The 14,474-nt window shown below is 40.8% G+C and overlaps 1 long non-coding RNA gene across 1 annotated transcript; it reads right to left on the bottom strand.

Moving 5' to 3' along the window:
- Positions 1-4,507: 4,507 nt before the first annotated feature.
- LOC139825454 (uncharacterized) lies at positions 4,508-8,989 on the bottom strand. Its single transcript, XR_011737758.1, has 3 exons — positions 8,869-8,989; positions 6,666-7,059; positions 4,508-4,605 (listed from the first exon to the last, which is right to left on the bottom strand). It is a non-coding gene; the product is annotated as an uncharacterized lncRNA (long non-coding RNA).
- Between the last annotated feature and the right edge of the window lie 5,485 nt (positions 8,990-14,474).

Raw genomic sequence — 14,474 nt, 5'->3', positions numbered from 1 at the left:
GAGGCTCTACTAGTAGCCCAGCTGTAGCCCCTTGTACTTAATTTGAACTGCCTGACCTTTCTGCTCCTCATTCAGGGCTCTCCACAGCATATGTACCTGTTCATGATTTGTTCAGGCTATGGCATCATCACATTCTGGGCAGCAGGGGAAATATGCCAGCAAGAAAATTTGAAAATAAAATGGATAATAAATGAATGAGATAGATAGAAAATACCAGATCAATCTAAGGGCACAATATAGTGTTCAGACATACCTTATGAAATATGTACCATCTCCTGGGGGCAAGCATCTAAAGTTAATATAATGTTATCTAGGGATTTAGTTTGCAGATTACAATAGCTTGTTTCAGTTGGTAAGATATACACTAGGTTTCTAAGCTACTATTACAGTCAATGGAGAACTAGGGCAGGATTCATTTGTCTAAACAGAGGTGCTTAGCCCTGTTTGAGAGGCTGTACAATATATCTGCAGAGAGCTGACAGATACGGCACTGCTTCTGCGGGAAACTTACAGTCAGGTGGGCTAACTCTAGGACATCACAGGTGGTTAAGTCATCTACATGTAGGCAACTGAATACCACGCTGGATTAAACTGTATTGCTCTTCAGGCAGCATTAGATGTGCAGGTGAGATTTCCAATTGGCTATAATGAGACTTCAGAGGTCTAGCTCATGCTAGCTACATTTTGTTGTCAGCTCAAGCTGAATGCTTCCTTTATGGTCCAATTCAGTTGCCCACCTGTAAACCTCTAGATCTAGACAAGCTCAGGAATGTTGAACCATCTCTATAGAGCTGGTAGATACAGCAGGGACCGGTGGCATAGCTGCCCCTTTCTGGATCAACAGTTAAAGAAGGAGGGATGCATCTCAGTCAGGCCAGATGCCTATGTTTAGAAGACTGAATCTTCTTCTTGATGTCTTCATATGAAGGCAGAATTTCAGGTGGGATTGCTGAGTGAATTCTTTATAAAACACAAATTGAGAGATTGATTTCCTTATATGTGTATTACTGAATTCTATTAGCCTCATCTAAGTTACAGAAATAGAACCTAAAGGAAAAATAGCTCTAAGAGTTGTAAGATGTTTACATTGAGTACTTATAAGCATGTAAAACAATCTTAGGTCATTAGATTTGTCTCTCTCCTCATTGTCTTGTACCTTCAACCTCTCTATTTCCTCTAGCTGTCATGAATGTGTTCTTAAGTTCATAGAAGCAAAGATCTTTCTTCCTTAGTTTGTCCCCTCCTTTCCATCATTCCCTGAGATTTTCTACATTCCAGTCTCAGATACTGCAAAATGAAGATGTCTCTCTCTCTTTCTTTCTTTCTTTCTTTCTTTCTTTCTTTCTTTCTTTCTTTCTTTCTTCCTTCCTTCCTTCCTTCCTTCCTTCCTTCCTTCCTTCCTTCCTTCCTTCCTTCCTTCCCTCCTTCCCTCCTTCCCTCCTTCCCTCCTTCCCTCCTTCCCTCCTTCCCTCCTTCCTTCCTTCCTTCCTTCCTTCCTTCCTTCCTTCCTTCCTTCCTCCCTCCCTCCCTCCCTCCCTCCCTCCCTTCCTTTCCTCCCTTCCTTTCCTCCCTTCCTTTCCTCCCTTCCTTTCCTCCCTTCCTTTCCTCCCTTCCTTCCTCCCTTCCTTTCCCCACGCCTTTGCCCCAAACCGAGCAGTTCAAAGCCTTTCTTCTTCTTGAAACTATTTAGGCACTCAATTTAAAACAGAAACAGGAACTACTATGGCTGTTTGATATCCAACCTTCAGGATGTGGGGACTGGAGGAGTAATTTCAATAGGTGGAGTAGTTGCACCCTTTGCCCACTGCTTACAAATAAATTTTTGCTTTGTCTCACAGTCAAGAACATCCCATTATCCAGCTGCAGTCTCAGTTCTCATGGCTACACATCCTGGCTTGCTTCCTTTACGAGAAACAAAAAACCTGTTGGATATTTTATACAGTCTAAATTGTTTAATTCTTGCCTCAAATCTTGAGCTGTAGATGTTCACTTCTTGCCATACAATAACACTTGGATAGCAGAGTTGTATTTTACTTGGGTTTCACACAGGCAAAGAGTAGTATTTTCTGTCTGCGGAGGTCATGATCCGTTCTGGATGCTCCTTTTTTTTTTCTTTTTTGGCTGTCCTGCATAATTAATTCTATGGGTAGATAGTAAGTGGGATTTTTTTACAGTGAAAATCTGTTTCCAAGTGAGAACCTCATTCCATCAGGTAGCACTAGTGATTCTCCTATAGATGGAAACTGAACCCTCAACACATACACAGGGCAGGTGTCCAAACCTCAACGTAATTTTAATTTATTCTCTCAAGGGGAACCAGAGCTGCGTATTTCACACAAGATGCAGTTGAATGCACACAATGGGCTTATACTATGGCTTATTTGTGTTCTTTCTTAATTTCCTAAGTATTCTTAACATTTTATTTGCTTCTGATTCCTGTTGAGGCCAGACCTGATGTTTTAATGGACAAATCTACCAAGGTGCCGAAAATCGACTTCTGACATGAAAGGTTCAGCTATAAATCCATCATTTTATGACAGTTCAAGACATATGTTTATTTCTGTGAGCATCACTTTATCTACATCAAAGTTCACCTGGCATTTTAGTGGTCATGCCCAGTCACTTATTATCCTGAGATCATCCTATGTTTTCTCCCAGACGCATCTTCACTATCAGAAATAGCTTAATATAATCAGCAAATCTTGTGACCTCACTATATCACCTTTTCCAGATTGCCTGTCAGCATGGGCTTTGGCACAGATCATTATGGGACTCTGTTGGTGAAAACTCTTCCCCAGTGAAAAATAGCCCCCATTGAAAAAAATAAACTAGAAAACCAAAACAAAATAAAACGAACAAACAAACAAGCAAACAAAAATCCAAAAAACAAAAAGTAACAAAACAAAACAAACCCAAACCAACAAAACAATCAAATAAAAAAACAAACCAAACAAACAAAACAAAACAAAAAAACCACAAAACTCAACCAAAAAACCAAACAAATAAAACCACATAAAACCCGCCCCAAAAAAACAGCAACCAAACAAACACCACAAAACATCACGACGTTCCATTGTTCCATTCCTTGCCTTTTTATGAAAAATTTTATTCATGTAAGAGCTTTCCTGTGTCAGGTCAAATTAGTTGAAAGGCTTTTGGTAGTCGAGATAGACCACACTAACTAAATTTCCCTTATTTATATACTTTTGTGTCCTGTGGGAAGCTCCAGGAGATGTATAAGCACAACCTCCCTTTACACAGGTAATTTTGTATCTCTTTCCTACTATATCCACTCTATTCTACTCTTTATTACAGATTCAACCAATTTACCAATGACTCATTGGTCTGCATTTCCCCACATCTCTCTGGAACCATTTTAAATGTTGGCACCAAATTTGTCTTTTTATAATTCTTAGCTCTTAAGGCAGTTTTAGTGAGTAGTTACACATTAAAGTGAACAGTGCACTTAATGTGACCGTTACAGCTCTTGGATGCTTTTGCAGCTGTGCTTGGTCCTGTCTTGCTATTCTTTAGGTGACCTATTTGTTCCATAATCTATTCTCACGGCATTTCAGATTGAAATAGACTCTCCAATCACACCTTCACGAAGAAATTTTCCAGCACAGGAAGTCAATTTTCTTTCTCAGTGAACACAGATGCAAGGAAACTAATTTTTCTTCGCTGTTCCAGACTGATCTCCAAGTCCTCCCTTCATACTCTGATCATCTGCTGGCACCACACACTCCCTGGCAAGTTTTCTTCTTATGACATTTATAGAAGTTTTATGCTCTATGTCTTTTGCAGCTTTTTGTTATTTTTATTTTATTTTACATTTTATAACCCCACTGAAGGGTTTAAGAAAGTTTTTGAGAAAGTTTTCTGAGAAGTTATCACTAGGCAGGACATAGTATATCTCGGGGAGAGCAGATTCCCTCATGGTAGTTTGAAGCCTTGTTTTATGTGCTTCTGCATAATGTGATCCCCTGAATGCAGTTTTCTTATCATCACAAGTAATAGATAGATAGATAGATAGATAGATAGATAGATAGATAGATAGATAGATAAATAGTGTGATAATTTTTGATGCTGTGATTTTGTAATTCTGACTTAAAATCCTTATTACAGTTGGCCTGTTCCAGACTTTTCTCCCAGGCCAACTTTACCACTAGAGGGATGTGTGTGGAACAGCCTCAGGAACTGCCTGTGACTTCTTTTTATCTCTTTGTGCAGATGAGCCAAAAGGTTAAGCTTATGGGTAAATATAACAGATGTTCTAGTATAAAACTGCAGTTCAAATTGTTCCCTTTGAAATTGAAAAATAGGTCTTGAGAACTGCTAGTTCTTGTAAAATATACTGAAAGCATACAACATAAAATTCAGAGGACATTGCCAATGCAAACCCGAATAGGGACCATGACCTCAGACAGAGCCCACCATCCACTGTCACAGCACCTACCATGCATTGCTGCACCACAGTGTGTGAAGGAGACGGATTCACCATTGACCCACCTGAAAGTGCCTTGGTCCTTCATGTCAGAGAGACCAAGCCAGAAATATTTCCCAGGCCTCAGCCCAACAAGATCAGTCAAATAAGCTTGTTCATACCTGTAAAAGGGATCGTAATGATACAAGTAAACACAATTTACCCAAATCCTACTTGTCTAATCTGATATCAATCCTTTTTTCCTTTTCTTTGCTTCACACTGGAGGAGAGGACATTATGATGGGATTCTGAGTCTGTATAAGTCAAAAAATAGAAGCGAGACATTCTCTTGTTCAACTAGAGGGTGTGTCTGTAATTTAGATAATTTACTAATTGAGATTATATTAGAATCGAGCAGTAGTCCCAGGAGTATTTTAGAACACACGATCTTTACCTACTTAAAAGCCAAGGAAAAATCATTATCATATCTACTTTCAACTGTGACTAGGTAACATTTTTCTCCTTCACAAGTTGTATTTGCTTCTGAAAATGTTGCTGGAACATGTCAAAATAGCAGTAGGTCTCATGTCTTCTCCAACTCTGTGACATGATTTTAGGATTTCTGTATAACTTTTAAATAATTGTGATATCATGTATTAACTAAGCGATACCATTTCAAACTAAATGAAGCACAATAATTGTGAATATATGATTTAGAAACCTCTTGCAGTGAAATGACTTATTCCTTCTAAGTGGTTTCTGTAAAGGGCTTTCTAAAGTTTAAAATAACTGAGAGATAAACTCCATAATATAACAACAACAACAACAAAAAGCTATGTATAAATAATATAAGTAACTCAAATAATTCTAAATTATCTCAGACAAGGTACTTATTTGATCTAGGAAACTGATGTTCCATTCTTATATACTTTTTTGCAACCTGCATCAGTAATTTCCTTTTCTCCAGATATTTGTGATATAGGTTTTCTTTTACAAATGTAGCCAGCTTTCTTCTTGCAGACATAGTCTGTCCAATAGTCATTCTGTGGCAAGAAAAAGTATTAAATAACCATGAGATTAAGATGAATAATATAAAGAAAATTAATAATTTATTTATTTATAGTGAAAACTACTGATTTTCTTTCTCCTTTCATTTTGAAACATTTTTTTTGTCCTTATCCAATTCCCCTAGTTTCTAACAGAAATAAATCTGCTCACATTCAGTGGAATAGTGGACTGAACTATTGTAGTACAGCTGATAGTGATAAGAAGGGATGAGGGTGCATGGAGCTGGCCCCCAACCTGTTCTGCAGGTTGTGCCATGCAGGGGTGGCAAATGAGTAGGCACAAAGGAGGCAGCAGGGATCCCATCGTTAATTTTCTTGCAGCATTCATTTCTGTACCCACATGCATCGCAACGAGAGTCCTCAGAGAAGAGCTGTACAATGGTGGCAGCACCCATCCTGCCTGGGAAACAGTGAGGAGCTCAAAATTATTCTACTGGTCCACAACACCACCACAATTAGTGGGAACTGTATGCTATTTTACTCATTAATCACACTTTTCTCCACGTCGTTATGCAATGTGTTATTTCCTTGTGTAGAGGATGATTCTAGATGTGGGAAAGCCATTCAGAACAATCAGACTTCAGCTAATGACAAAGGGTAATTGCACCAGTAAACAGAATTATTCCACGAGAATTCTCATCTGCTGAGTCACAACAGCCACACTTCCTCCACCTACACTGGTACCTCCAGCCCTTTCTCAGCTCATCCATCTTGTGCTTCTTTCTCGAGGATGTAATTTCATTTTGATGTTGCTGTATGAGAAACTTATCACTGTTTATGCTCTCTGTTAACAACATAGTGACACAGTATGGTGAGAAATAGTGACTTTAGAGAATATTTCTATAGAGAATAAGAGTAAGTAAATAGATATATAGGTATACAGTTACATATATATTTAGAGACTATATGTAATACTTATAATACTAATACACTTTAATGCATATGCTAAAATATTGTGCATATTATATAATATATAAATGTATATATTTTACGCATATAATGCATACCTGGCCATAAATATGACATTAAATTCAAGGCTAATTCCCTCAGTACACTGATTTTCTAAAACTCTAATGATCATTGAAGGAATCAGGATAGTCGGAGCCAAAGATACAAACCACTGTAATGCTCACAAAGAAATTAGTGCAATGGATGGAAGAATCAATCTCATGTACCTTCATATTCCTGGGAACATTAACCATCCCTGGCCCCTGAGATCTTCCACTTATCCTTTGCACTCAGCCCTTTCTTTAACAAAACATTGTTCAGTTCTTCATCATCAGGACAGAAAAAAAAATCTTCCCCTTTGATTGCAAGGAGGCTTTCATTTCTGCATTCCCACTACTGGAGCTCACTTGTTCGATTACACGGATACAGGGTGATCACAGTCTGATCCTACTTCAAAGGCACCTCCAGGCATAGCTTCAGTCTCACACTCATGATCAGTGATCCACCTAAATTTTTGTGATTCATTGTCTTGATGGCAAGTGGCAGTTCTAACTGACTGTGCAATAGACGCCTGAAGACAGAGCTTGTTGACTTTATTATATATTAAAAATGTTCCACTTTCTGTAAAACAAAACAATATATAGTAAATGCTTAATAGAGAAGATATGTGACATGATTCTGCTTCCTATTCACATGAACAAGGAGTCATTGAATTCATATCAGACAAAAACATGATGTCTTTGAACAGAGTCCAGCGCAACATCAATTTTACTGACTAAAAGGCAATGAAGTAGAAATTAGGGTATGTATTTCACTATTACATGTTGCCGTAGTATGGATTAGTGGCAGTCAGCAGCATCAGCAGAGCTGAGCACAGCTTGTTGGACTGATTTACATCATGTGAATTCTCTCAACCACACTTCTATTACCATTACTCTGTTTCCATCTGTCTTCAGATGCATGGCCTTGTAGACCTCTGACCTCTACAGACTTCCCTCGCCCTGCCGGATCTTACAGGTCTCCTAGTAGAGTCACAGCTGACTTTGCTGAGTCGTTTGTCTTCCCACTCCTGAATCCACATTTCCTTTCCTTTTCATTGTATAAATGTGGGTGAACACCTCTGGACTCATTGGCCTTGCTGACCTACAAGACCTGCAGTATCTACTATGAGTCATTGCAATGTAAGACTAGGAATGACATCAGAAAACCAACCACAGCCTGAGAAAGTAGCAAGAACTGGATACTAGTGGCATCTGACCACCACTTGGCAATGTGGAAAGGCTGGTGGAAGTCAGAAGGTCCTCCTGTACCCAAAACTGGATCCCCCAGCTCCCCAGGTAGTTTCTCTGATCATGTTTACATTGCTGGCCCTGATGTGAAGCAGAAGCAGCTGAGCTAGTTTCAGTCCTGCAGTGAGTTTATCAGTAGCAATAGTGAATCATGTCTATGAATTTGCTCTGCTGCTTTATGGTGTACTTTATGACCCACCTGGTTGTATTTCCCTCCAAAACTTGTGGGATTCATAACCAGTTTTGGTCCCTGATACATCTCTTGATCACTGGGCACAATATTTAATTAAAATGTATTTTAAAAGAAAGCTTGCAAAAAATTGACATCAGTACACTAAAAATAATTATTCTGGCCTGCAGTGATATCATGGGTGATCAAAAAGAAAAAAAAAAAAATCTCTGAGGCAATCCATAATGGTTTTATTGAGGACACATCTAAAATATTTAATCTTTAACGTACAGGTCTCCAGAAGCCATCTGTTTAACACCTACAAGAGAAATGCAGCTAAAGGGTTGACAGTAATATTGTCACTGCAATTCTACAATAACTATCCTAAACTTAATCTAACTATATCTCACAAAAAATTTGCTTCACCCACTTTATCAGTACTAGTGAATTCAGTGAGTCTGTTCAAAACAATGAATGAAAAGAATCCTCTTCGTAAACACTAAGTCTCTCCAGATTGCACAGCCATCATCTGTGACCATCTTAATATCCTAATAATAATTTCACATTTCACCACTCCTGAAGTTTTTCCAGCCTGATTTCTCTAATCATTAGCCACACACTAACAGCTAAAAAAGTCAGAATACAAAAGTAAAGGGGAGGAAAAAAAAAGTGAACAGTTAAACATATCTCATTGTTTTCTTAATTCTGATCTTCTGGGGTTATTGAAATGATAGTGCCATTATATGTGAATAAAGACATTAGGAATTCAGTCTTCTTTTCTTTCCCTGTCCATTTATCTTTTTTTGTTAGATCCTGCCCTTGCCTACCATTAAGATGCTACCCATCTATATGTCCCAAACTAATAATGTACATATAGGCACTGCCACAGAACCATAAATCATCCAGAAATGCCAGAGGATGTGGAAGCACTTTCACAGACACCTTTACAGGAGGCAAGCAGAAGGCACTTACCCACCAGCTGCAAAGCTCTGTGAACAAGAGAAAGAACAAGCAAGAACGTGGAGAACAGAACTGTAAATGTTGTGTTCTTTTCTTCCCTTCACCAAAAGACGGATGATGAGAGTTGCTGGCAATAAAGTGCTGCTGAAGTGGGGACAGTGACCAGTTCTCCTCAGTTTTGAAGGCTGGATGGTTGGATAGAAAGCTCAGATTGCTAAATAAGGAAATATTCTGTCACATGCCACGTTTCAAAAAAACAAGACCAGACAGCACAAATTTTTACTCTGAAAAAGAATGACTTCTTGCTGAGGGTAAACTGTGCTGCCTTGGGAAAGCAGATGATATACAGAAGGTTGTATCGCAGTCCTTTACTACTTTCTGTCCTGAGGAGACGTCTGGGAGGCTCATGGGATCAAATCAACAGTGAAATATCAAAGACAGAAATTCAGCCTCAGCTTTTAAATCTTACACCTTAATTACACAGTAAAAAAAATACCATCAGGAAAACATCTCAGTGTCGTATTTTCATGTGTGAGATGAGACAGGATTGAATTTTAGAGGATTCGAGTGAAATGCACCCCGCAGGACATTATAAAAATTTCTTCCCTTCTAAGTGAGATTGCCATTGTGCTACTTACCTTTATTTCTGCATAAATGCAGCTAGGAGACCAGCACCCAAAGCTACCTGAAAATTGACTCATTTTAAAAACAATCCCTGTTTTTCTTGTGAAGTAGGCCAGTCTCGTCAGACAGTTATACCAAGAGCCAGTCAGCTTCTCAGGAAATGCCACATCTCTTCTTATCCAGATCACAGAACAAACACACATCAGTTTGGTATCCAAACAGAGGTGGAAACCTGAAGTATAGACTGGCCCTGTATCTGCACAGAAGCCAGGTTTTATCACAGTAATTTTGTACCATGGAAATATTTTGTTTTGTTTAGAAAAACTGCTGAATAGAAAAAGCAATCTGTGGTGTGAAAACACTGTTTGAAGTGTAGTAACATATTTGTTCAGCACCTGTAGCAAAAATGTGATAGCAAGGAAATTTGGCATCATCTCCTGTTTGTTGCCAAGATGATTGCATTTCCTAAGTACCAGATTTGTTCCTGCTTGGCTGCTCAGCAGAAATACAACGTAAGAGGGAGAGTTAGTTCCCTGACAAATTCTACAGGATTAAAATAAAAAGGAGAAACCGAATTGTGAAATAAGAAGTTGCAAGGAAATGCTAAGTACAGATGTTAGGAAGTTAGGGGCAAAGTTATCTGAATTTTCTTTTTCAGATTATCACAGTATGACAGTATGTTTGGGATTGGAAGGGACCTCAAAAGATCATCTAGTTCAATCCCCCTGCCGGAGCAGGAACACCTAAGTGAGGTCACACAGGAACACGTCCAGGCGGGTTTTGAATGTCTCCAGGGAAGGAGACTCCACAACCTCCCTGGGCAGCCTGTTCCAGTGCTCTGTCACCCTCACTGAGAAGAAGTTTTTCTCAAATTTAAGTGGAACCTCTTGTGTTCCAGTTTGATCCCATTACCTCTTGTCTTAGCATTGTTTGCCACTGAGAAGAGCCTGGCTCCATCCTCGTGGCACTCATCTTTTATATATTTATAAACATTAATAAGGTCACCCCTCAGTCTCCTTCTTCTCCAAACTAAAGAGACCCGGCTCCCTCAGCCTTTCCTCATAAGGGAGATGCTCTACTCCCTTAATCATCTTTGTTGCCCTACGCTGGACCCTCTCCAGCAGTTCCCTGTCCTTCTTGAATTGAGGGGCCCAGAACTGGACACAATATTCTAGATGGAGTCTCACCACGGCAGAGTAGAGGGGAAGGAGGACCTCTCTCGACCTACTAACCACCCCCCTTGTAATACACCCCAGGATGCCATTGGCCTTCCTGGCCACAAGGGCACAGTGCTGGCTCATGGTCATCCTGCTGTTCACCAGGACTCCCAGGTCCCTTTCCCCTACACTGCTCTCTAATATGTAATTTCCCAACCTATACTGGAACCTGGGGTTGTTCCTGCCCAGATGCAGGACTCTGCACTTTCCCTTGTTAAATTTCGTCAGGTTATTCCCCGCCCAACTCTCCAGCCTGTCCAGGTCCCGCTGGATGGCAGCACAGCCTTCTGGCGTGTCAGCCACTCCTCCCAGCTTAGTGTCATCAGCAAACTTGCTGATAGTACACTCAATTCCCTCGTCCAAATTGTTAATGAATATATTGAATAATATTGGTCCCAGTACTGACCCCTGAGGCACTCCACTAGGTACTGGCCTCCAACTGGACTCCACACCATTGACCACCACTCTCTGGCTTCTCTCCTTAAGCCAGTTTGCAACCCACCTCACTACTCTATTGTCTAGACCACACCTCCTCAACTTAGCTGTGAGGATGCTGCAAGAGACTGTGTCAAAGACTTTATTGAAGTCAAGGTAGACCACATCCACTGCTCTGCCATCATCCATCCACCTTGTTACATTCTCATAAAAGGCTATGAGGTTGGTCAAGCATGACTTACCCTTGGTAAAGCCATGCTGACTGCCCCTAATAACCCTCTTACCCTTGGTATGCCTTGAGATGGCACCAAGGATAAGCTGTTCCATTACTTTCCCAGGACAGAGGTGAGGCTAACCAGTCTATAATTACCCGTGTCCTCCTTCTTGCCCTTTTTGAAGACTGGAGTGACATTTCCTTTCGTCCAATCCTCGGGCACCTCTTCCATTTCCCAAGACTTGGCAAAGATGATGGAGAGCCATCTAGCAATGACCTCAACCAGCTCCCTCAGCACCCGCGGGTGCATCCCATCTGGACCCCTGGATTTATGGATGTCCAGACTATTTAATTGCTCCCTAACCCAGTCCTCATCGACTAAAGCAAACTCCTCCACTGACCTGGTTTCATCCGGGGTCTCAGGGGTACAGACCTCCCCAGGACAGCCTCCAGCAGAGTAGACAGAGACAAAGAAGGCATTCAGTAATTCTGCCTTCTCTCTATCTTCTGCCACCAGGGCATCCACCCCATTCATCAGTGGGCCTACATTGCCTCTGGTATTAGTTTTATCTGCTATGTATTTGAAAAAGTTCTTCTTGCTGTCCTTGACCCCTCTCGCCAGCTGTAATTCTAAGGAGGCCTTGGCTACCCTAGCTGCCTTCCTACATCCTCTAACAGCAGCCTTATATTCCTCCCAAGTGGCCAGTCCCTGCTTCCATGACCTGTAAACTCTCCTCTTCTGCTTGAGCATACCCAACAGATTCCTATTCAACCACAGAGACCTCCTGGCTCCCTTCCTTGACTTCCTACGTGTGGGGATGCTCTGATCCTGAGCGTGGAAGAAGCAATCTCTGAATGCAATCCAGCTATCTTGGGCCCCTTTCCTTCAAGCAGTCTTGCTCATGAGATTTCCCCTAGCAATTGCTTGAAAAGGCTGAAGTTAGCCCTGCTAAAGTCCAGGGTTGCAATTCTACTTGCTATTCTATTCCTGCCACACAAGATGCTGAAGTCCACCATCTCGTGGTCACTGCAACCCAGGCAGCCCTCAACCTTTACTGCTTCGACCAGACCCTCCTTGTTAGTGAGGATGAGATCCAGCAGTGCACCTCTCCTAGTTGACAAAATACACTAACAACAATGATAATGTCAACAGCTGTCCTGGAAAAGACATTTCTAGAACTTCTTTTTTTAAAGTAAGTCTCTTAATCAGTTGCCAAATATCTTGCCTAGAAAGAGCAAAAGTTTAATTTGACCTGAACTGATTTGTTTTAGACTGACAGTGTTTCCTCACCGCATGTGGCCTATTTATACAAAAGATACATTGTCATTTATATCGTCTGGAGTTTCAACAGCCTTGTTTTATTCTGGAGCTCGTACGGCGTGAGGCGAAGAGGAATTCCACTTTCTTCTTTTTTGGATGTTGTGCAATGATGAAGAAGCAGAAAGGGAGCAGTCCCTTTTCTTCACCATCCTCTTCTCCTTAAACCACACCAGATCCAGCTGCATCCTGGCAGTAAAACAAACATTGGTTCATTGAAAAAAAAAAAAACAATCACTTGATAGGAAACCATTCAGCCAGGTTGCAGACCAGTTTTAGGGCAAAAAATCTGAACAATTTGTACTCCGTTCTTGATACTCCAAACACACCTTGTGCACTTAAACCTTTCCTAGTATGGTCAGCACTGTGAATTAGGGAGTGCTGTGCTGGTTCCTGGAAAGAAGTGGCTGCTAAAGGCCGTCAAAATCCCTGAGGCCAGCCTCCATGGAAAAGCAAAGCCAGAAGAGCAAACCTCACTGTGTTGCCTGCACCCAACACCTCCTGATAACCCGGATGACCATAAACCACCAGACACATACCTTAGGGAGTACCAGGCAGGAGATGACTCTGCCTTCTTGTTCCTTTGCACTTCAGAAATCTGGCAACGTCAGGCACCTTCATGTCCCCACTACTCATCGGTGTAGCCACAGCACAAGTTGCATCCAACTTGGAGTTGCAGGTTGGCCAGCCATGATCTGGAAGGTCAGAAGCTGGGCTAAAAGCAAAGCTGTACTCCCTGACATGAGTTTAGTCAATTCTCTGTTACTTCAAATTCAACTGCTAGACCTACAACCTAGACAGTAATCTCATAAAAAAGTTATGGATACTGTAAATTTGACTTGCTAAGGATTCCCTGGAAATCCTACTGAGTTCATTTAACTTCTACTCACTCAAAGATTAGGGGGGAGAAGAATCACAGAGTGGCACAATATCAACAGCACCCTATACCTCAGCCTATCTGACTTTAAATGAATAACAAGTGGAAGGTAACACACAATGGCTGCTTTGCACATGGTAGTCTGCTGAACACTGATGCCAGGTGTTCACAAACAGCTACAGTGACATAAAAAGAACCATAAAGTGCTTTGGGATCCTTCAAGAGCAACAATCCTTTAGGATCCACTTTGCTGAAAGAGCAGTTCCCACCAGGGTAAGCCTCCCCATGCACCCAGCTATAGTGGCTGAGAACAACTGACGCACTCCTGCGCTTGCAGACCAGTCCCAGCTGTTGGAGACTGATGGCAAGGGGATTGCTGTCACGGATTATACCATTAATTTGTCTTCCTGGGTCAATATATTTTTTTTTTTTTTAATACTGAGTTGAGATGAGCCTGCAGTTTTTCTGGTCAGATTCTAGCAAGGGGGATAGATACTCTTTGCCATCCTTTGTAACTCTTCTCATTCAGGCTGATAAAGGCATCAGTTTAAAGCTGCTCTGTTTACCAAAAGGTCAGACAATAAAATCCACACAGGTCAACATGAGATCTAACTGAAGGAAAAATACCCTTGGACTGAAAATACCATGGCTATTGCATTAATGTTCTTGACTTTTGTATATATCTAGTGAGGGCAACTGCAAAGCATGGAATAACTAGGCAGAAAGAGGAATATATAAATTAGATGGTTCTATCAGATACAAATAAAGAGAATTTTTTGGTCTGAAACACATTTCTTGCACTCGCGCTGAAGATGAGATTACTGCTATTGATTAATTGTACCTGTCAAATCTCAGAGTTAGAAGAAAGATACGAAGATCATCAGGATTTTTACTTCTCTAGAACTTAAGAAATATATTCCAGGTTTCAGTTTA

Source organism: Patagioenas fasciata, chromosome 2 (genome assembly GCF_037038585.1).
Source record: "Patagioenas fasciata isolate bPatFas1 chromosome 2, bPatFas1.hap1, whole genome shotgun sequence".
In the NCBI taxonomy this organism is placed as follows: Eukaryota; Metazoa; Chordata; class Aves; order Columbiformes; family Columbidae; genus Patagioenas; species Patagioenas fasciata.
Note: the sequence above shows the minus strand (reverse complement) of the source record. Positions and strands in the feature narration are given on the sequence as shown.